Genomic DNA, 21,833 nt, shown 5'->3' on the forward strand with positions numbered 1-21,833 from the left:
AGCACGTGCAAAAGCACTAGAGACCTAGCTCAGGGGCGGAGCACAGAGTAGGTGCTATGCGCAGTCTATTTGCGCCGATTCATGATCCATGGAGCTGTTTACTCTGACTGCCAGCTGCCCTCCATAGTCTCAGGCCTGGCCTAGACGCACAGCAAGGTGAGGAGGGCATGCGGTGGCTGAGGGCGGAATGGGCACTCTCCAATCAGGGATGACCATTGTCCAAGTTTGCCCAGCTCCATCAATGGGACACTAGCAGAGCATGTGGTCGGGTGGGGAAATTCTGAGTGGGGAAATTCCTGGACATTTAGAGGTGAAGCTGGGGATGATGGGGTTTGGGGAGGGGAAAGACCACCCAGAGGATAATGAGGACATCATGTGTTTTACAGGAGAGACTTGTAGAGTGTGACTCCGTGAAGGGCCATGTATAGAATGCGGCAGAACACAGGGCAGAGAGAGAGGAGGGCCGGAGGTAGGGTTGCCAAGTCCAATTCAAGAAATATCTGGGGACTTTGGGGGTGGAGCCAGGAGACATTAGGGGTGGAGCCAAGATCAAGGCTGTGACAAGCATAATTAAACTCCAAAGGGAGTTCTGGCCATCACATTTAAAGGGATGGCACACCTTTTCCATTCCTTCCTTCCTTCCTTAGGAAATAATGGATAGGGGCACCTTTTTCTGGGGCTCATAGAATTGGATCCCCTAGTCCAATCTTTTTGAAACTTGGGGGGTATTTTGGGGAGAGGCACTAGATGCTATACTGAAAATTTGGTGCCTCTACCCCAAAAAACAGCCCCCCCCCAGAGCCCCAGATACCTGCGGATCAATTCTCCATGATTTCCTATGGGAATAAATCTCCATAGGGAATAATAAAGTTCCCAGCAGACATTTCCCTCCCCCCCCCCGTTTTCTGATGACCCTGAAGCGGGGGGGAGGGCCTTCAAACCGGGGGGGGGGATCCCCTGCCCCCACCTGGAGATTGGCAACCCTATCCGGAGGGCAACTCCCAAGTTAAGACAGATACAGAGACATCCCATTCAAGGAGATAACAACTGGAGATGCTTAGGGGAATGTTGTACCCCCCCTCCCCCAATACGCAGGCAGGCTGAATTACTTACTCCAGCAGTCCTTACCTAGACACCAGCCTCCCGCAGCTGTTCCCACCAAAAACCCAAAGACTGCAAGGATCAAGAGGCCCCTTTGGACAGTGTGGAGGTTCACGTTACCTGCTTTGGAAGGCCCTGGAGGCAAAAGGAGAGAGGAGTCGCTCTAGGGGAGAGCTGGGGAGGGGGGGGCAGCCCTCTGTAATCCAGCCCAAATCTTTAGAATGGCCTAGGGTTGCCAACCTCCAGGTGGGGCCACACTTGGAGGGTGGCCCCCCGACTCGTCAAATTCCTTACCTGGCCTTCCAGATTCCTGTAACGTCTCTTTGCCCTTTGACTCTATTGGGCCAAGCTCCTGGTTTTGAAGCTGGGTGGCAGGAGCAGGGAAATCCACAATGAATGGGGAAGGCGATCCGAGATTCTGTGAAGGAAAGCAACAACCAAGAACGTTCTCTCCTCTCCCACCCACAACCAGGGCTTGCATTCAGCAGGAGCTCACAGGAGCACAACTCCTGAACCTCCAGCCGGGGTCTGCAAGCAGTAGGGAGTTCTCTCCCCGCGGTGCACAGATCCTGGGGCATGTGCAAAGAGGATATACTACTGAGCTCCTGCGCCTTTTCCCCCTACAAAATATCCCCTGCCCACAACAAATGCCTGAATGTTATATTTTACAGTTGGGGAAAGTCTGACCCAAAGTCACAGAACTCTTGTCTGACCAGGGGTATGCTAGGGTTGCCAGCCTCCAGGTGGAGCCTGAAGATGTCACAGAGTCAGAACTCATCTCCAGGCAATGTCAGCTCCCCTGGATAAAACAGTTGCTTTAGGGGGCAGACTGTATGGCGGTATCCCCTGCTGAACTCCCTCCCAAAACCCATCCTCCAAATCTCTAGGAATTTCCCAAGCTGAAGTTGACACTCTTCTCAAGTCCAGTGTGTTCTTCCCATAAGGACATAAGAGAAGCCCTGTTGGATCAGGCCAAGGGCCCAACCAGTCCAACACTCTGTGTCACATAAGAACATAAGAGAAGCCCTGTTGGATCAGGCCAAGGGCCCAACCAGTCCAACACTCTGTGTCACATAAGAACATAAGAGAAGCCCTGTTGGATCAGGCCAAGGGCCCAACCAGTCCAACACTCTGTGTCACACAGGGGCCAAAAAAAAAACAGGCGCCATCAGGAGGTCCATCAGTGGGGCCAGGACACTAGAAGACCTCCCACTGTGCCCCCCCCCACCAAGCACCAAGAATACAGAGCATCACTGCTCCAGACATAAGAACATAAGAGAAGCCATGTTGGATCAGGCAAATGGCCCATCCAGTCCAACACTCTGTCACACAGTGGCCAAAGAAACCAGGCGCCATCAGGAGGTCCATCAGTGGGGCCAGGACACTAGAAGCCCTCCCACTGTGCCCCCCCAAGCACCAAGAATACAGAGCATCACTGCCTCAGACATAAGAACATAAGAGAAGCCATGTTGGATCAGGCCAATGGCCCCTCCAGTCCAACACTCTGTGTCACACCGTGGCCAAAAACCCCAGATGTTATCAGGAGGTCCATCAGTGGGGCCAGGGCACTAGAAGCCCTCCCACTGTGCCCCCCCCCCCAAGCACCAAGAATACAGAGCATCACTGCCCTAGACAGAGAGTTCCATCTATACCACCCCACCCCATGCCACATCACATCACAGGCTACCCACTTGCAGTCGCTGGAGGGCCTTTTTGGCCTGCTGATTCTCCCACAGTCCTACCTGCTGATCCCAGGGCATGATTCTGCAACTTTGTTGATGCCAACAGAGAAAACTCCTGCCTCTCTTGCAGCCCGGGATGCTGAGTTCGGGCGGTCACCTCAGAGGGAGTGTCCCAAGTCTCTTACCATCCTGGGAAAGGCCAACCAGCTGAAGGATGCTTGCAGGCAGGGGGACAGCTCATAATCCCAGGGGAAGGCAGCAAGGGCTGGGAAGGACAGAGCGGCTGACCAATCATTGAATAGGCCTCTGGCTGGGCTCCACCTCCCCCCCCCCTTTGGGCAGGACAATAACCCTGTTGTTGCTCTTTGTGCCCCCCCCTCATTATCTCCAACCTGCGGATCAGATGCCTGAGAGGGAGAGGTATGCGGTTGTCTAGCAACTCCCCTCTCTCTCATTGCCCCCCCCCCCAAAAAAAGGATGCCACTAACACCACCAGGCAATGTTCTTGGAGACTGTTGAGATAGGAAAGTCAAGTGGCATTTGCTGTTATGGAAACGCTGCTGCAAAAAGGCGAGGGGAGGGGATGTCTTCCTCCCTGCCTGGAGTCCCAGAATTAATGGGCAGGTGACAATGACGCCTATTCAAGGAAATGACCTCCCGCGTCCTTCCTGCCATCCCACCAAAGGTCACACCAAATGCCATCTCCAAAGGGCTGCCCACTCCCCTGCCAAGAGATTCCTTCGTCCGGCTGCTCCGCAGAGACAAAGAGGCTCCTCGTAAAGTGGGGGAAACTCTGGGGTCCGGGATAGATGGCAGGAGTTGGCAAAAAGATCGGGCTGCTTAGCTGGGGAACTACATTGGCAGGGACAGGCTTTTGGGCACCCCAGGCGAGGCCTAGCAACTTGCACCCCCCAACCATTTTTTTTTTAAAGATGCTTTTAAAAATCAGCTATAGCTCCCTAGAGAAATGAGTATTTATATATATTGATGTACTGTATATACTTTTCAAGCTACTGTGTTTCGGAAAGAAAGAAAGAAAGAAAGAAAGAAAGAAAGAAAGAAAGAAAGAAAGAAAGAAAGAAAGAAAGAAAGAAAGGAAGGAAGGAAGGAAGGAAGGAAGGAAGGAAGGAAGGAAGGAAGGAAGGAAGGAAGGAAGGAAGAAAGGAAGGAAGGAAGGAAGGAAGAAAGAAAGAAAGAAAGAAAGAAAGAAAGAAAGAAAGAAAGAAAGAAAGGAAGGAAGGAAGGAAGGAAGGAAGGAAGGAAGGAAGGAAGGAAGGAAGGAAGGAAGGAAGGAAGGAAGGAAGGAAGGAAGGAAGGAAGGAAGGAAGAAAGGAAGAAAGGAAGAAAGGAAGAAAGGAAGAAAGAAAGAAAGAAAGAAAGAAAGAAAGAAAGAAAGAAAGAAAGAAAGAAAGAAAGAAAGAAAGAAAGAAAGAAAGAAAGAAAGAAAGAAAGAAAGAAAGAATCCAGTACAGCAAAAGAGAGACAAGAGTGCCTCCAGGTTTGTACCTTTCCTGCAAGTCTTTGCCCCTCCCCCCACCACATTTTTATCCCAGCCTTCCTCCAAGGAGGCTTCATTTAACGCTCTTGAGTATTAGTCTTTAGGGACAGAAAAATTGCTACTTGTCAACTTGCTCCACTCCATACATAATTTTACAAGCCTCTGTCATGTCCCTGCTTAGTGGTTTCTTTTCTAAACTGCAAAGTCCCAGACTCTTTAGCCCTTTCCCCCAGAGAAGGTGCTCCTCCAACCCCCTTATAGTCTTGATTACCCTCCTTGGTACTTTTTCCAACTCTGCAACGTCATTTATCCTAATATGAATTTTGAGGTAGGCTCTCTTTCCTTGTGCCTATCCACAGTGGTCAGTAGATGGCGCCAGAGAGCCGGAGCTCCTGGTGGAAGTAATAGCACCATTTGTTCCCCAGATTTCTTTAGTTGGGATCTGATCTGCCAGGGACTTTTGTCTGTTTGCAGGCTGAAGGGTTCCTTAGCAAGGAGTAGATGGCCTCTTTAGCATGATTGCCATCTTCAAGTCCTTGGAGGGCTGTCCTATAGAGAATGGGGTGGAATTGTTTTCTGTGGCCCTGGAAGGTAGGACCGGAACCAACGGATTGGAATTAAATCAGAAGAGTTTCCGGCTCCACATTAAGAAGAACTTCCTGAGCATTAGAGCGGTTCCTCAGTGGAACAGGCTCCCTCGGGAGGTGGTGGGCTGCTTTAGAGGGTGGGAGTTAGGCCATTATGCCCCGTAGAGGTCCCCCCTCCCCAAACCTTGCCTTCCTCAGGCTCCTCAAATCTCCAGGAACTTCCCGATCGGGAGTTGGCAACCCTAGCCTGACCGGTGGAAATGCCCGAAACTGAAGGCAGCAGAAGGGCACCTGCCCTGTGAAAAGCAACCCATCATCTTACATTTGGTTTCCTGGGAGGGGGCAGTGGGCCAGAGGCAACCCAGGAAGGGGGGGGGGGAGGAGTGGACACCCCCCCCCAGGTAGGGTTGCCAAGTTCAATTCAAGAAATATCTGGGGACTTTGGGGGCGGAGCCAGGAACAAAGGTGTGACAAGCCAGGAGCCAGGAGTGTTCTGAAAGTGACATGACTTACAACAAGTGCCAGTAGGGTTGCCAAGTCCAATTCAAGAAATATCTGGGGACTTTGGGGGGCGGAGCCAGGAGACTTTGGGGGTGGAGCCAAGAGACATTAGGGGCGGAGCCAGGAGCAAGGGTGTGACAAGCATCACTGAACTCCAAAGGGAGTTCTGGCCATCACATTTAAAGGGACAGCACACCTTTTCAATGCCTTCCTTCCATAGGAAATAATGAAGGATAGGGGCACCTTCCTTTGAGGCTCATAGAATTGGACCCCCTGGTCCAATCGTTTTGAAACTTGGGGGATACTTTGGGGAGAGGCACTAGATACTATACTGAAATCTGGTGCATCTACCTCAAAGAACAGCTCCCCCAGAGCCCCCAAAACGTCCAGATCAATTCCCCATTATACCCTATGAGAATCCACCTCTAGATAGGGAATAATGAAGTGCTCAGCAGACGTCCCCCCCCCCTCTGAAGCGAGGGGTTGGCATCTCTACTCATGAGTTGCAGCCAACTTCTCCAAAGTAACACAGACACCCCATCCCAAGAGGAAGCCTTTCAATTGGAGACTGAAGCTTCTGGAGGGGGAAAGCCACATGGTGGCTGTGGGGGCGGGGCTTCCCACGGTCGGCCAGCTGACTGGGGGCGGGAAGGAGCCTGGGAAAGCGGAAGAACCCCCGCTGGGACCTGGGGATTGGCAAGCCTACCCCCAGGACATCTGGCTACCCCAGAAGCAGGGAAGGAGCGCCGCAGCTATGTGAGTCTGGCATGTCAAATGATCACTATAGACGGATGTCTCCGCTTGAATTAAAAAATTTAAAAGCCTGCAGGCAGCATTAAAGAAGAGACTCTCTCTCTTTCCAAACCGAGTGGGCAGGAGCTGGGGAGGCTACCTGAGGTGCAGGGGAGCGTGTCTGCGCTCTTTCCATCTGACTAGCCTGAGGCCAGGCCCAGAAGAGCCTGGCTTGGTATGTCTTTGCACTCTCCATAATGTACTTTACTTGTAGCTCCCTGAATGGAACGATCCCGCAGTCTCTCCTGCACTGGGCAGAACCCACTGAGTACAAACAGGCCAAACCCTTCCTGGTGTTGGGCCCTCACATTCCTAAGACCACCTCTCCCCCTATGCTTCATCACGCCAGCATTGTTTGCCCCATCAGCATCGTTCCTCTGAGCGGGGCCTTTTGCATGTGCCAGCCCTCTGAACAGGCAAGAGCAGCAACTGCACAGAGATGTGGGGTTGCCAATCCCCAGGTGGGGGCAGGGGATCCCCTGGTTTGGAGGCCTTCCCCCCACTTCAGGGTCATCAGAAAGTGTGTGTGTGTGTGGGGGGAATGTCTCCTGGGCACTCCATTCTTCCCTATGGAAACTGATTCCCATAGGATATAATGGAGAATTGATCCGTGGGTATCTGGGGCTCTGGGGGGGGGCTGTTTTTTGAGCTAGAGGCACCAAAGTTTCAGCATAGCATTCAGTACCTCTCCCCAAAATACCCTCCAAGTTTCAAAAGGATTGGAGTAGGGGGGTCCAATTCTATGAGCCTCAAAAGAAGGTACCCCTATCCTTCATTATTTCTGATGGAGGGAAGGCATTTAAAAGCAAAGCAAAGCAAAGCAAAGCAAATTTTATTTTTATATCCCGCCCTCCCCCACCAGAAGGCGGGCTCAGGGCGGCTCACAGACATGACAAGCATGATTCGGTTAAAATAGACAGCAATGGTTTAAATAATACAATTACATGAATTAATAAAGTTTAAAAATATAAAAATAAGAGAATAGGAGATTAAAAGATATAAAAATATAAAGTAGGTAGAAATAGGTGCTATATTTCTGTCGGTCATAGTTTACATATTGTCATACATCAGTTCCAATTTCAACATAAAGTGGCTAAAATTACGATAGTTAGTCAGTTTGGTCAGGTCCTGTTCCAAATGAGAGCTGAAAAAGATGGGTTTTGCAAGCCCTGCGGAACTGATTCAGATCCCGCAGGGCTCGCACCATCTCTGGGAGTTGGTTCCACCAACGAGGGGCCATTAGTGAAAAGGCTTGCTCCCGGGTTATCTTAAGTCTGGCCTCTTTTGGCCCAGGGATTTGTAGAAGGTTTTGGGAGCTGGATCTTAGTGCTCTCTGGGGAATATATGGGGAGAGGCGGTCCCGTAGGTAGGCAGGTCCTCGGCCATATAGGGCCTTTAAAGGTGATAACCAGCACCTTATAGCGAACACGGTAGACAACCGGCAGCCAATGCAGATCCCGCAGCACAGGCTGCACGTGTTCCCATCTAGGTAGTCCCGCTAGCAGCCTGGCCGCCGCATTCTGCACTACCTGGAGTCTCCGCGTTCGACACAAGGGCAGCCCCATGTAGAGGGCATTGCAGTAGTCTAATCTTGAGGTGACCGTTGCGTGGATCACAGTTGCTAGGTCGTCGCGTTCCAAGAAGGGAGCCAACTGCCTCGCCCTTTTAAGATGAAAGAAGGCGGATCTTGCGGTGGCGGCTATCTGGGCCTCCATTGATAGCGAGGATTCCAGTAGCACCCCCAAGCTCTTGACCCTGCGCACTGGTATCAGTGGCGCACCGTCAAAAGCCGGCAGAATGATCTCCCCTCCCGGTCCGTCCCGGCCCACGCAAAGGACCTCAGTCTTCGTTGGATTCAGCTTCAGCCCACTCAGCCTGAGCCAGTCAGCCACGGCCTGTAACGCCCGGTCCAAATTTATAGGGACATCGCCAGTCCGGCCTTCCATCAATAGATAGAGCTGGGTGTCATCAGCGTACTGATGACAACCGAGCCCATACCTCCGCGCAATCTGGGCAAGGGGGCGCATAAAGATGTTAAACAATATCGGGGAGAGAACTGCTCCCTGAGGCACCCCACAGTGCAGAGGGTGTCTCTGAGACAGCTTCCCTCCAACTGCCACCCTTTGTCCCCGATTTTCGAGGAAGGAGGAGAGCCACTGTAAGGCTAGCCCCCGAATTCCTGCGTCGGCGAGGCGGCAGGCCAGCAGCCGGTGGTCGACGATGTCGAACGCCGCCGACAGGTCGAGCAGCAGCAATACTGCCGAGCCACCCCGATCCAGTTGCCGCCGGAGGTCATCTATGAGGGCGACCAAGACTGTTTCCGTCCCATGGCCCGGGCGAAAGCCGGACTGGCATGGGTCCAAGGTGGAAGCGTCCTCCAGAAAGCTCTGCAGCTGCAACGCCACAGCCCTCTCAATAATTTTGCCCAGAAAGGGCAAATTTGAGACCGGCCGATAATGTGCCAATACGGACGGGTCTGATGTAACTTTTTTCAAAAGAGGGCGGACCACTGCCTCTTTCAGGGATGTTGGGAAAACACCCTCCGAAAGGGATCGATTTATGATGTCCCGTATAGGACATTTCAATTCCTCCTGGCAGGCCTTAATTAACCAGGAGGGGCAAGGGTCCAGGTCACAAGTTGTGGGTCGTGCAGTGCCAAGAATTCTGTCGACTTCCTCCAAGCTGAGTGGGTCGAAGCAGTCCAAGGTTAAATCTGAAGACACGCATTGGGCCTCAAGTTCACTTACTGCATCTAAGTTGGCGGGGCAGTCGTGGCGGAGCGATTGGACCTTCTCTGCAAAAAATTTCGCAAAAGCCTCACAGCCTATCTCCAATTCCTTAGCTTTTGGATTGCCCTGTGGCAATGAAGTAAGATTCCGAATTATTCTAAATAATTGGGCTGGGCGCGAATTTGCAGATGCAATCTTGGTCGCGAAGTATGTTTTCTTTGCGGCCTTGATTGCCATCTCATAGGATTTCATAAACTTCCTATAAGATGTTCTAGTCGCTTCGTCGCGAGTACGTCGCCATTGCCTCTCTAGCCGTCTAAGGCCTTGTTTCAGCCGGCGCAATTCCGGGGTATACCACGGAGCCGGCCTAATCCGAGGTCGCAGAGGGCGTCGAGGTGCAATCCCCTCGATGGCCCTAGCGAGCCGGTTAAAAGGTGTGCAGTCCCTTTAAATGTGATGGCCAGAACTCCCTTTGGAGTCCAATTATGCTTGTCACAGCCTTGCTCCTGGCTCCACCCCCAAAGTCTCCTGGCTCCACCCCCAAAGTCCCCAGATATCATCTTGAATTAGACTTGGCAACCCTACAGAGAGGTGCCTTCTCTGTTGTGGCCCCCACCTTATGGAACAGCCTGCCTGAGAAGGTCAGGAAATCTCCTGCTCTCCTGGCTTTCTGCAAACCATACAAAACTGAGAGATTTGGGCAGTAGTCATGTTGGTCTGAAGCAACAGAACAACATTTGAGTGCAGGCACACGAAATCTTCTAACCAGAATTAAACTTCGTTGGTCTTCAAGTTGCCCCTGGACCTGAACTTTGTTCTTTGCAAAACTGAATTATTCAAGACAGCTTCTCTAGGCAGGCAATAGGGTAGCACTGTACAAAAGGCTCCACAATGTTACTTGGATAATTTTATTAGGAACTGTGGTCTGCAGTATTGTGGATAGTTTGCTGTAAATTGGATCCAACTGTGTAATTTTGCATCATTTAATGTGTTGCTTCAGTTTTGTTTGTAGACTTCTGATTAGTTCTACAACTTCATTCCTATTTCATTGCTGAAGAAGGAGGAGGAGGTTGCATTATACCCCGCCTTTCACTACCCAAAGGAGTCTCAGAGTCACTTACAATCTCCTTCCCCTTCCCCTCCCCACAACAGAAGAAGAAGAATAATTGCAGATTTATACCCCGCCCTTCTCCCTGAATCAGAGACTCAGAGCGGCTTACAATCTCCTGTGTCTTCTCCCCCCACAACAGACACCCTGTGAGGTGGGTGGAGCTAAGAGGGCTCTCACAGCAGCTGCCCTTTCAAGGACAACTCCTGCGATAGCTATGGCTAACCCAAGGCCATTCCAGCAGGTGCAAGTGGAGGAGTGGGGAATGAAACCCGGTTCTCCCAGATAAGAGAGCTCTGGCTGACCCAAGGCCATGCTAGCAGGTGCAAGTGGAGGAGTGGGGAATCAAACCCGGTTCTCCCAGATAAGAGAGCTATGGCTGACCCAAGGCCATGCTAGCAGGTGCAAGTGGAGGAGTGGGGAATCAAACTCGGTTCTCCCAGATAAGAGAGCTCTGGCTGACCCAAGGCCATGCTAGCAGGTGCAAGTGGAGGAGTGGGGAATCAAACTCGGTTCTCCCAGATAAGAGTCCGCACACTTAACCACTACACCAAACAGGCACCCTGTGAGCAGTGTTCTCTCTAAGCTGCAGAGTCTTGTGAGCAAAAATTCCAATTTGTGAGCTACTGGCATTAAAGTTGTGAGCTACTGCATAAATTATAAGCTCTGGGTTCATCCTACCTGAGCTAAGACAAAAATGTGTGAGCAGGAGGTTAAAAATCTGTGAGCTAGCTCGTGCTCACTCAGCTTAGAGAGAACACTGCCTGTGAGGAGGGTGGGGCTGAGAGAGCTCTGACAGAAACAGCTCTTGAGAGAACAGCTTCGGGAGAGTTATGACTGATCCAAGGTCACTCCAGCAGTTGCATAGAGAACTGCTCAAGAACTTCTCTTGAGAGAACAGCTCTGAGAGAGTTATCAGAGACTCAAGGTCACTCCAGCAGCTGTGGAGGTGTGGGGAATCAAACCTGGTTCTCCCAGATGAAAGTCCATGCACTTAATCACTGCACTAAATTGGCTTTTTTGAATGTCTCGTTCTATTGATGGCATTGCCTCCCTCTGTGTAATCTTTCTCAAGTCCCAGGGAGAAAAATGGACTATAAATATTGTAAGTGAAGAAACAAACAAGCAACCTCCCTAGGGAAAGACTTGAGTTAATTTTGACAGGGACCTCATGCTGATATTCCGTGTCTACAGTCATCTGTTTGCTTGGCTTTCCTTTAAAAAAATTTAGTTGTATTTATTCAAAACATTTTTATGTCACCTTCCCAACCAAATAGGTCCCCCAAGGTGGCAAACATCAAAATACTTCGCAGCATGTTATTCTGCTCTGGTAAGACCTCACCTGGAGTCTTGTGTTCAGTTTTGGGCACCACATTTTAAGAAGGATCTAGACAAGCTGGAATGGGTCCAGAGGAGGGCGACGAAGATGGTGAGGGGTCTGGAGACCAAGTCCTATGAGGAAAGGTTGAAGGAGCTGGGCCTGTTTAGCCTGGAGAGGAGGCAGCTGAGAGGTGATATGATCACCATCTTCAAGTATCAACAGAAGTATGGTGTCCAGATCACATGATGTGATGGTATCGTCGGAGAACTAGCAGGATTATACATAAATAAGGAGAAATCGAAATTCCTCTGTAAAAACATGCAACCAAATAAAACAAAAGAACTACAAAAGGTGACAGGTTGTGAAGTCACAACCAAAGTTAGGTACCTTGGAATAGAGATAACAATGAAGAACATTGATTTATTCAAAAACAATTATGAAAAACTGTGGTGTAAGATGGACAAAGATTTGATGAAATGGAATAAACTCAACTTGTCCTTACTGGGCAGGATAGCTGCAATCAAAATGAATATTTTGCCAAGGATAATGTATTTGTTTCAAACCATCCCGATTGTAAAAGAAGCAAAACAATTCAACAAATGGCAAAGGAAAATTTCTGATTTCATTTGGGCCGGAAAGAAACCAAGGATAAAGATGAAGATCTTAACGGATGCCAAAGAGAGAGGAGGTTTTCAACTTCCCGATCTAAGACTATATCACGATGCAGTTTGTTTGACATGGATAAAAGATTGGATAATGCTGTTAGACAAAAAACCTTTGTGGTTAGAAGCTCACGGAAATAGATTCGGCTGGCATGCATACATGTACTATGGGAAGAATAAAATGGATGGTTTTTTCTCTCACCACTATGTCAGAAATACATTACTAAATACTTGGATAAAATACAAGAAATACGGGGACGAGAGAAAACCACTATGGATAGTGCCAGCAGAAGTAATAAAAATAACAGCTGATTCTGAAGAAAAAAGAGAAATGTCATATAACCAACTGCTTAAGATTCAAGGAGATAAAATTGAATTAAAAACCTCAGAAGAGTTAAATAACAATTATGACTGGTTTCAAATGCAACAAATTAAAAGTTTGATGGAAAACGACATAAAATCAGAGGGAATTAGACGAGAACAAACAGAACTGGAAAGGGTCCTGTTAGGTGACAATGAAAAATTGATATCAAAAGTATATAAGTTATTATTGAAATGGTCTACAGAAGAAGAAGTAGTAAAGTCTCAAATGGTCAAATGGGCAATTAATGTGAATAGAGAAATACAAATGGAAACATGGGAGCACCTCTGGAAGAACTCAATGAAGATATCAACTTGTCAAAGCATTAAGGAGAACTGTTTTAAAATGATGTATAGGTGGTATATGACTCCGAAAAAATTGGCTAAGATAAGTAAGAAAATGTCGGATAGATGTTGGAAATGTAAAAAACATGAAGGTTCTTTCTTCCATATGTGGTGGACATGTGAAAAAGCGAAAGAATTCTGGAAGATGATACGACAAGAAATCACCAAAATTTTGGGTTATGATTTTAAGAAAATTGCAGAGACGTTTTTACTTGGATTACAATTAGAAAAATACCCAAAAGAAGATAGGACTTTAATTTGGTACCTGTTATCAGCTGCTAGGACTTTGTACGCGCAGCTTTGGAAGCAAGAAAAAATACCAGAGAAATGGGAATGGACCATGAAAGTTTTATAGTGGTGTGAAATGGACAAATTAACCAGAACACTATGATCTAGAGATATTCAAAAGGGAGTGGAGAAAATTTAAAGGATATATGGAGAAAACTTGGAAAGTAAAGAAATATTGGACAATTTTTTAGTTGTAAGAATATAAATATGGAACTTTGAGCAGTCAGAAGTGCCTTTAGTATGGATTTGAACTTATAACCTCGGGGAAGTCAACATTGGAGGGAGGGGGGATGGAAATGTCATATGGGTTAATGTGAAAAAAGGAAAAAAAAATTAAGAAATAGATAAGTTTTGTAACCATATGCTACCAATAAATTGTTTAAAACACATGATGTGATGGTATCGCTTTACTCTGCTCTGGTAAGACCTCACCTGGAGTATTGTGTTCAGTTTTGGGCACCACATTTTAAGAAGGATATAGACAAGCTGGAATGGGTCCAGAGGAGGACAACAAAGATGGTGAGGGGTTTGAAGACCAAGTCCTATGAAGAAAGGTTTTTTTTATTTATTTATTTATTTTATTTATTTGGGATTTATATCCCGCCCTTCCCACGAATGGCTCAGGGCGGCTTCCAACAATTAGTCAAACTTAAAAGTAAACAATTTCAAATATAAAACAGTTAAATAATTTAAGCAGTTAAAACATTAAAACAGAGTAATTCAATTTCCTATAAACAGATGGCTGGCCAGTTTCCTCAGGTTATTATCCTAGCTAAATGTAGGCTAGGTATAGGCTAGCCGGAAGAGGGTCGTCTTACAGGCCCTGCGGAACTGCGCTAGGTCCCGCAGGGCCCTCACCTCTTCCGGCAGCTGATTCCACCATACGGGGGCCATAACGGAGAAAGCCCTTTCCCTGGTGGCTTTCAGGCGGGCTTCTTTTGGCCCGGGGATAGTGAGGAGATTTTGTGTTCCTGACCTCAGTGCTCTCTGGGGAACATGTGGGGAGAGACGGTCCTTCAGGTAGGCAGGTCCCAGGCCATATAGGGCTTTAAAGGTAATAACCAGCACCTTGTACCGGACTCGGTATATCACTGGAAGCCAGTGCAGAGTCCGGAGACCCGGCTGGATGTGTTCCCACTTTGGGAGACCCAATAACAGCCGGGCCGCGGCATTCTGCACCAGCTGCAGTTTCCGGGTCCGAGACAAGGGCAGCCCCATGTAGAGGGCGTTGCAGTAGTCCAACCTTGAGGTGACCGTAGCATGGATCACTGTTGCTAGGTCGTCGCGCTCCAGAAAGGGGGCCAGCTGCCTTGCTCGTCTAAGATGAAAGAAGGTTGAAGGAGCTGGGGATGTATAGCCTGGAAAGGAGGCAGCTGAGAGGTGATATGATCACCATCTTCAAGTACTTGAAGGGCTGTCCTATAGAGGATGGTGTGGAATTGTTTTCTGTGGCCCCAGAAAGTAGGACCAGAGCCAATGGGTTGAAATTAAATCAAGAGAGTTTCCGGCTCTACATCTGGAAGAACATCCGGACAGTTAGAGCGGTTCCTCAATGGAACAGGCTTCCTTGGGAGGTGGTGGGCTCTCCTTCCTTGGAGGTTTTTAAACAGAGGCTAGATGGCCATCTGACAGCAAGGAGGATCCTGTGTGAATTTAGGGAGAGGTGTTTGTGACAGGGGGTTGGACTAGATGACCCTGGAGGTCCCTTCCAACTCTATGATTCTAAGTACTTGAAGGGCTGTCATATAGATTGTAGAATTATTTTCTGTGGCCCTATAAGGTCGGACCAGAACCAACGGGTTGAAATTAAATCAGAAGAGTTTCCGGCTCAACATTATGAAGAACTGCCTGACAGTTAGAGCAGCTCCTCAGTGGAACAGGCTTCCTCGGGAGGTGGTGGGCTCTCCTTCCTTGGAGGTTTCCAAACAGAGGCTAGATGGCCATCTGACAGCAATGCTGAACTTAGGGGGAGGTATTTGTGAAGTTCCTGCATTGTGCAGGGGGTTGGACTAGATCAGGGGTCCCCAACTCCTGGGACCCAGACCAGTACCGGTCCGTGACCTGTTTCTGAGTGGGCTGTGCAGCCACCACCACCCCACCCCGCGCAGCCTCGCCATCCCCCATTTATACCACTTTAAGGGCGGGGAAGGTGCCATGAAGCGCTTTCCAGGCCGACCTCCGCCACCCCCTGCTGATCAGCTGATCCAATCAGCGGGGAAAACTGCAGCAGTGGTGGCGAGCCACTGCTGAAACAGTCACGCTGCCATAGTTTTCCTGGCCGATTGGATCAGCTGATCAGCGTGTGGGGGGGCAGGTTGGTCTGGAAGGCGCTTCACCTTCCCTGGCCTTAAAGTGGTAAAAACATGAGGCGGTGAGGCTGTGCGGGGACGGGCAGCAAGGCTGCGGGGGGCGGGGCAGAGTATGGAGGAGGCCAGTCCATGGGATAAAAGGTCGGGGGCCTCTGGACTAGATGACCCCAGGGGTCCCTTCCAACTCTATGATTCTATTTTGAAATGTGTTTTGCCAAGTTAGTGGGCAGAGCTGGCTGGAGGTCTTTCAATATCACCCAACATGGTTCTTCACTAATTAAGGTTCATTTCTCGGGCTGTCAGCCGCCGCATCTGGGAGACCATTTTCTTTCTCCGCACACTGTCAGGTCCCTTTTTCACAACAAAAAGAGTGGGATGGTGGCTCAGTGGAAGAGCATCTGCTTGTTAAGCAGAAGGTCCCAGGTTCAATCCCTGGCATCTCCAACTAAAAAGGGTCCAGGCAAGTAGGTGTGAAAAACCTCAGCTTGGGACCTTGGAGAGCCGCTGCCAGTCTGAGTAGACAAGACTGACTTTGATAGACCGAGGGTCTGATTCAGTAGAAGGCAGCTTCATATGTTCATATTAGGGGAGGGATGGTGGCTCAGTGGTAGAGCATCTGCTTGGTAAGCAGAAGGTCCCAGGTTCAATCCCCGGCATCTCCAAGTAAAAAGGGTCCAGGCAAGTAGGTGTGAAAAACCTCAGCTTGAGACCCTGGAGAGCCGCTGCCAGTCTGAGTAGACAAGACTGACTTTGATGGACTGAGGGTCTGATTCAGTAGAATGCAGCTTCATATGTTCATATGTTCAACAAACTGCCAGAATTAACTTCTGCCCCCAAAGCAAATTGCTGGAATGCAGCGTAGCCCATGGCTGCGGATGATGAAGACATCAGTTGCAAGGGCGCTCCTCTCAGTTTGTTTCCAAGAAAAAAATCCTGGAAGATACAACAGCTCCGATCCTGAACAGCGAGTTATCAAAGCGAAGCCCAAATTAAGCGGGTCAATCAAAGGCAATCCTTTTCAACAACTTTGATCTCTCTGTGTTCTCCGTTCCCATTGAATCTGCCTCCCTGCCGCTTCTTCAGTCCTCACGTAAATTTGGATTGGTTCTTCCTGCGGCGAGGGAGGCAGGGGGAAAGAACCTGATTCAATGACTTCACAAATCAGAAACCCTTTTCGCGACAGAAGAGAACATGCCAAATGCTCTCGGTTCTCCTTTGCTGCAAATTGGCCTCCTCCACCTAATAGCGCGTCAAGAGCTTGTTGCCGGCTTGGCCAGACACGCTGCCAGGGTCCTCCTGGGGTCTCCCAAATTGGCTGTTATTCTGACAAGCCTCTCAGAGAACTGTTCTTCTGTGGAGTTCCTTTCCAGCTCATCTGAAGGGCTAATGGGGGGCTAGATTTGTTAGGTCCTAAATTACGCAGAACGCAGCCTAGAGACCTTCGATTCAGTTTGTGAAATTGGTTGGGGGCTGTCGGTGGCTGACCAAACCTGGCCCTTGAGGGGCAGCACACGGAAGATTCGGCTCTGTTGACCAAGCAAGAGCAGAGAGCTGTGCTCTCAGCATTTATCCTGGGCCAGGGTTGCCAACCTCCAGGTGGTGGCTGGAGATCTGATTCAGTAGAGGGCAGCTTCATATGTTCATATATATATGTTCATCTTGGGGAGGGACGGTGGCTTGGTGGTAGAACCAACGGGTTGAAATTAAATCAAAAGCGTTTCTGGCTCAACGTTAGGAAGAACTTCCTGACCGTTAGAGCGGTTCCTCAGTGGAACAGGCTTCCTCAGGAGGTGGTGGGCTCTCCTTCCTTGGAGGTTTTGAAACAGCTAGATGGCCAGCTGACAGCAATGAAGATCCTGTGAATTTAGAGGGAAGTTAGGGTTTGCAGAATCTTTCGGGATCAAGTGCCGTGTTCTACTGGAGAAAGTTTTCCTTCCAGATGTTTCGTTCTCAGCTGCGGAGAACATCCTCAGTGGCGCTGCAGCCGGAGCAGGCGCTCAGACCTTCTTGGCTGCTGTGCATTGAGTGGGGCCAGGGCTGCTGGAGAGCTGCTATTTCTAGGCTGGAGGGGGTGTGATGAAAGGGCAATTGGTTTGTGGATGTGCCCATTGTTTGGTGGGGCTTCCTGGGAGGGTAGTGATAAGGAAACTGGCTGTTGAATGTGACCATTGTTCCGTGTTAATTGCTGGGAGGGTTGGAAGGGGTTTGAAGATAAGGAAGATGGTTGTTGACTGTGCTGATTGTTCTGTGGAATTTGCTGGTTGTTCTTTCTGCAATTTATAGTCTATAGGGTGTTTTGCAGAGCTGGGTACCAAGATTGGTGGATGAAAATGCCTTCTTCCTTTCTGTTAAAATTGTGCTGGTGTTTGTAAATCTCAATAGCTTCTCTGTTCAGGCGGGTATGATAATGTGAGACCGTAGAAAGGACTTCAGTTTAGGGGGAAGTGTTTGTGAGTTTCCTGCATTGTGCAGGGGGTTGGACTAGATGACCTTGGAGGTCCCTTCCAACTCTATGGTTCTATGAAAAGCTCACATCATCAGATATGAGTAGGAATGAAGATCCCTGAATCCTTCTATCCCAGTCAGAAGATGGAAGGGGCACTGCTTAGAAGGAGCTCAGAGTCGCAATGCCCCTAGCGATCAGATTGACTGCAGCAGAGGAGAAATGTTTGTGTGGTTTTTTGGGGGCGGGGGTGGGACCCAGCAAATTAGCATCTATAGTAGGAGCCTCAAACTTGGTCTCTCTTTAGCCAAGAGAGAGGTGTTGTTGCCCATTGTTCTGAACTTGTGAATGAGCTCCAGGTCAGCATTCTCCCATTGTGCTCTCCCCTTGAAGCTTCTTTCTCTGAGGACTTCCACTCTTTGGCCATGCCAGCGGAAGCCCCAGGAACTCCAAAGGCTCATTTTGTAAGCCTCCAGGTGAGGCTGAAGTTCTTGCAGAAATACAACTGAATAATAATAATAATAATAATAATAATAATAATAATAATAATAATAATAATTTTTTATTTATATCCCGCCCTCCCCACCGAGGAGGAGCCTTGATCACACCCTTGCTCCTGGCTCCACCCCCAAAGTCCCCAGATATTTCTTGAATTTGACTTGGCAACCCTACTTAATCCCCAGGTGGGGGCAGGGGATCTCCCAGTCATCAGAAATTGGGGGAGGGAGGGAATTTCTGCTGGGCACTCCATTATTCCCTATGGGGACTGATTCTCCATAGGGTATAATGGAGAATTGATCTGTGGCTCTCTAAGCCTCTGGGGGGTTGCATCTGGTGTCTCTTCTCAAAATGTCCTCTAAGTTTCAAAGAGATTGGACCAGAGGGTCCAATTCTATAAGGAGAGCCACTTTGGTGTAGTGGTTAAGTGTGCGGACTCTTATCTGGGAGAACCGGGTTTGATTCCCCACTCCTCCGCTTACAGCTGCTGGAATGGCCTTGGGTCAGCCAGAGCTCTCTTATCTGGGAGAACCGGGTTTGATTCCCCACTCCTCCACTTGCAGCTGCTGGAATGGCCTTGGGTCAGCCATAGCTCTCTTATCTGGGAGAACCGGGTTTGATTCCCCACTCCAACACTTGCAGCTGCTGGGTCAGCCGTAGCTCTCTTATCTGGGAGAACCGGGTTTGATTCCCCACTCCTCTACTTGCAGGTACTGGAATGGCCTTGGGTCAGCCAGAGCTCTCTTATCTGGGAGAACTGGGTTTGATTCCCCACTCCTCCACTTGCAGCTGCTGGAATGGCCTTGGGTCAGCCAGAGCTCTCTTATCTGGGAGAACCGGGTTTGATTCCCCACTCCTCCACTTGCAGCTGCTGGAATGGCCTTGGGTCAGCCATAGTGGTTAAGTGTGCAGACTCTTATCTGGGAGAACCGGGTTTGATTCCCCACTCCTCCACTTGCAGCTGCTGGGTCAGCCGTAGCTCTCTTATCTGGGAGAACCGGGTTTGATTCCCCACTCCTCTACTTGCAGGTACTGGAATGGCCTTGGGTCAGCCAGAGCTCTCTTATCTGGGAGAACTGGGTTTGATTCCCCACTCCTCCACTTGCAGCTGCTGGAATGGCCTTGGGTCAGCCATAGCTCTCTTATCTGGGAGAACCGGGTTTGATTCCCCACTCCACCGCTTGCACCTGCTGGAATGGCCTTGGGTCAGCCAGAGCTCTCTTATCTGGGAGAACTGGGTTTGATTCCCCACTCCTCCACTTGCACCTGCTGGAATGGCCTTGGGTCAGCCATAGCTCTCTTATCTGGGAGAACCGGGTTTGATTCCCCACTCCACCGCTTGCACCTGCTGGAATGGCCTTGGGTCAGCCAGAGCTCTCTTATCTGGGAGAACTGGGTTTGATTCCCCACTCCACCGCTTGCACCTGCTGGAATGGCCTTGGGTCAGCCATAGCTCTCTTATCTGGGAGAACCGGGTTTGATTCCCCACTCCTTCGCTTGCAGCTGCTGGAATGGCCTTGGGTCAGCCATAGGTCTGGCAGAGGTTGTCCTTGAAAGGGCAGCTGCTGTGAGAGCCCTCTCCAGCCCCACCCACCTCACAGGGTGTCTGTTGTGGGGGAGGAAGGTAAAGGAGATTGTGAGCCGCTCTGAGACTCTTCGGAGTGGAGGGCGGGATATAAATCCAATATCATCATCATCATCATCATCATCATAAGACCCCAAAGACCCCTTCATTCTTTCCAGTGGAGGGAAGGCATTTAAAAACTGTGTGGTCCCTTTTAATGTGATGGGCAGAACTCCCTTTAGAGTGCAATGATGCTTGTCACAATCTTGCTCCTGGCTCCACCCCCAATGTCTCCTGGCTCCACCCCCAAAGTCCCCAGATATTTCTTGAATTTGACCTGGCAACTCCTAGATCTGGCTGGTACTTGGATGGGAGACCACCAAGGCAGCTGCTGTAAGAGCTCTCTCAGCCCCACCTACCTCACAGGGTGTCTGTTGATGGTGGGGGGGAGGTAAAGGAGATTGTGAGCTGGTCTGAGACTCTGAGATTCAGAGTATAGGGCAGGATATAAATCCAATATTGTCGTCTTCTTCTTCTCCTCCTCCTTCTTCTCTTTCTCCTCCTCCTTTTTCTTCTTCTTCTTCTTCCTCTTCTTCTTCTTCCTTGTCCTCTTCTTCTTCTCGCTGGCTCTGGGAGTCCGACTGCATCAGGCTGCGGCTCTTTCATGCACTGCGCTTTCTGCATGGCATGCCCTTCACCCCATTCATTGTATCCCCCCCTCCCCATGACCTGATGGAAAGGAACCTGCCCTTCCTAGTCAGCTGTGTGAACGGCCTCTATTTATATGCATTTCTGTCCTGCCTTTGCTTAGAAAAAGAGGCTCTCAGTGACTGTGAAGTCAAGGTTCCTGAATCGGGAGAAGACAAATACAGAGTCCGTGTCCCCAAGGGCAGAATGTTAATGCAGCCTGTGTGTTTACAGAAGTCTCTCCGGGGCCCAGAGGGCTAAAAAGAGGCATGACGGAGGTCCTGCCCCCCCCCCAATAAACAAAAGCCAAACATCTCAGGAATCCAGATCTTTCTGCCTCATTTGCAGTTCAGCCTGGAGCCTAAGGGACCATTAACACATTACTGTGGCAGAATCACTGGAAAGAGATTTTTTTTTTTAATATGTATTTTAAAAAATCACATTAATGTCATGTAGTGCCAATGGGGCTGCAGGCAATCCCGATTTTATACGTGAGTTGGCTCTTGGTCGGAACAGTCCCAAAATAGTTTGACATCAACGCCAGAAGAAGAGAACCGCTCACCCCCGCGCCCCTCCCCGCCACTCCAGTGAACAGTGCACATCACATTTGAAAACCTGAGATTTGTGCAAAGATCTGCAGTGAAGGAAGCCAGTGCGCATTCAGAAGGCCTGCTCAGTTTCTTCTCCTAGTCTTGGGTGGAGGTGGATAAAGGTGCCTTGGAGACCTCTGAAGCTCCAGCCTCCCACCCATACAGGGCTTTTTTTGTAGATAAGGCCCAGCAGGAACTCATTTGCATATCAAGCCACACCCCCTGATGTCACCATTGTTTCACACAGGGCTTTTTGGTAGAAAAAGCCCAGCAGGAACTCACCCCTGACACCAAGCCAGCTGGAACTGCATTCCTGTGTGTTCCTGCTCAGATTTCCTCTGTTAAGTCTCCACTGAGCTGTAGCCGATGTGAAATTGCTGCTGGAGACGCTCTGCATCCCTCTTTTTTGAAAATTGCGTAAAGAATCTATATAATTGAATCAATATGTAAGTATGATATATTTTTTCACTGGAAGAGGGTTGGTGGTGACTGAATGTCCTTCTGATATTTTTGTACAATATTTTCTTTTGTTAGTGGTCCCAGGTCTGATGAAGACTGGAAAGAAACAAGGACTTAATGGATTGGCTTGTCACCACACTACTTTGGGACTTGAACGTACATGTTTTGGACATTTGGACTGGTTTCTATATACTTCTTAGTAAATCGGTCGCTAGCTTGCATTTTTTGTTGTGTTAGCCTCCAGGTGGTGGCTGCAGGTCTCCTGCTACAGCTGATCTCCAGGTGGCAGAGATCAGTTCCCCCAGAGAA

At 49.3% G+C, this 21,833-nt stretch overlaps 1 non-coding gene across 1 annotated transcript; it reads left to right on the plus strand.

Annotated features, from left to right (window-relative positions):
- Window positions 1-15,660: 15,660 nt before the first annotated feature.
- Window positions 15,661-15,727, plus strand: TRNAN-GUU (transfer RNA asparagine (anticodon GUU)). The gene has a single exon. It is a non-coding gene; the product is annotated as a tRNA-Asn (tRNA).
- The last annotated feature ends 6,106 nt before the right edge of the window (window positions 15,728-21,833 follow it).

Source organism: Heteronotia binoei, chromosome 12, assembly GCF_032191835.1.
Source record: "Heteronotia binoei isolate CCM8104 ecotype False Entrance Well chromosome 12, APGP_CSIRO_Hbin_v1, whole genome shotgun sequence".
NCBI classification, from domain to species: Eukaryota; Metazoa; Chordata; class Lepidosauria; order Squamata; family Gekkonidae; genus Heteronotia; species Heteronotia binoei.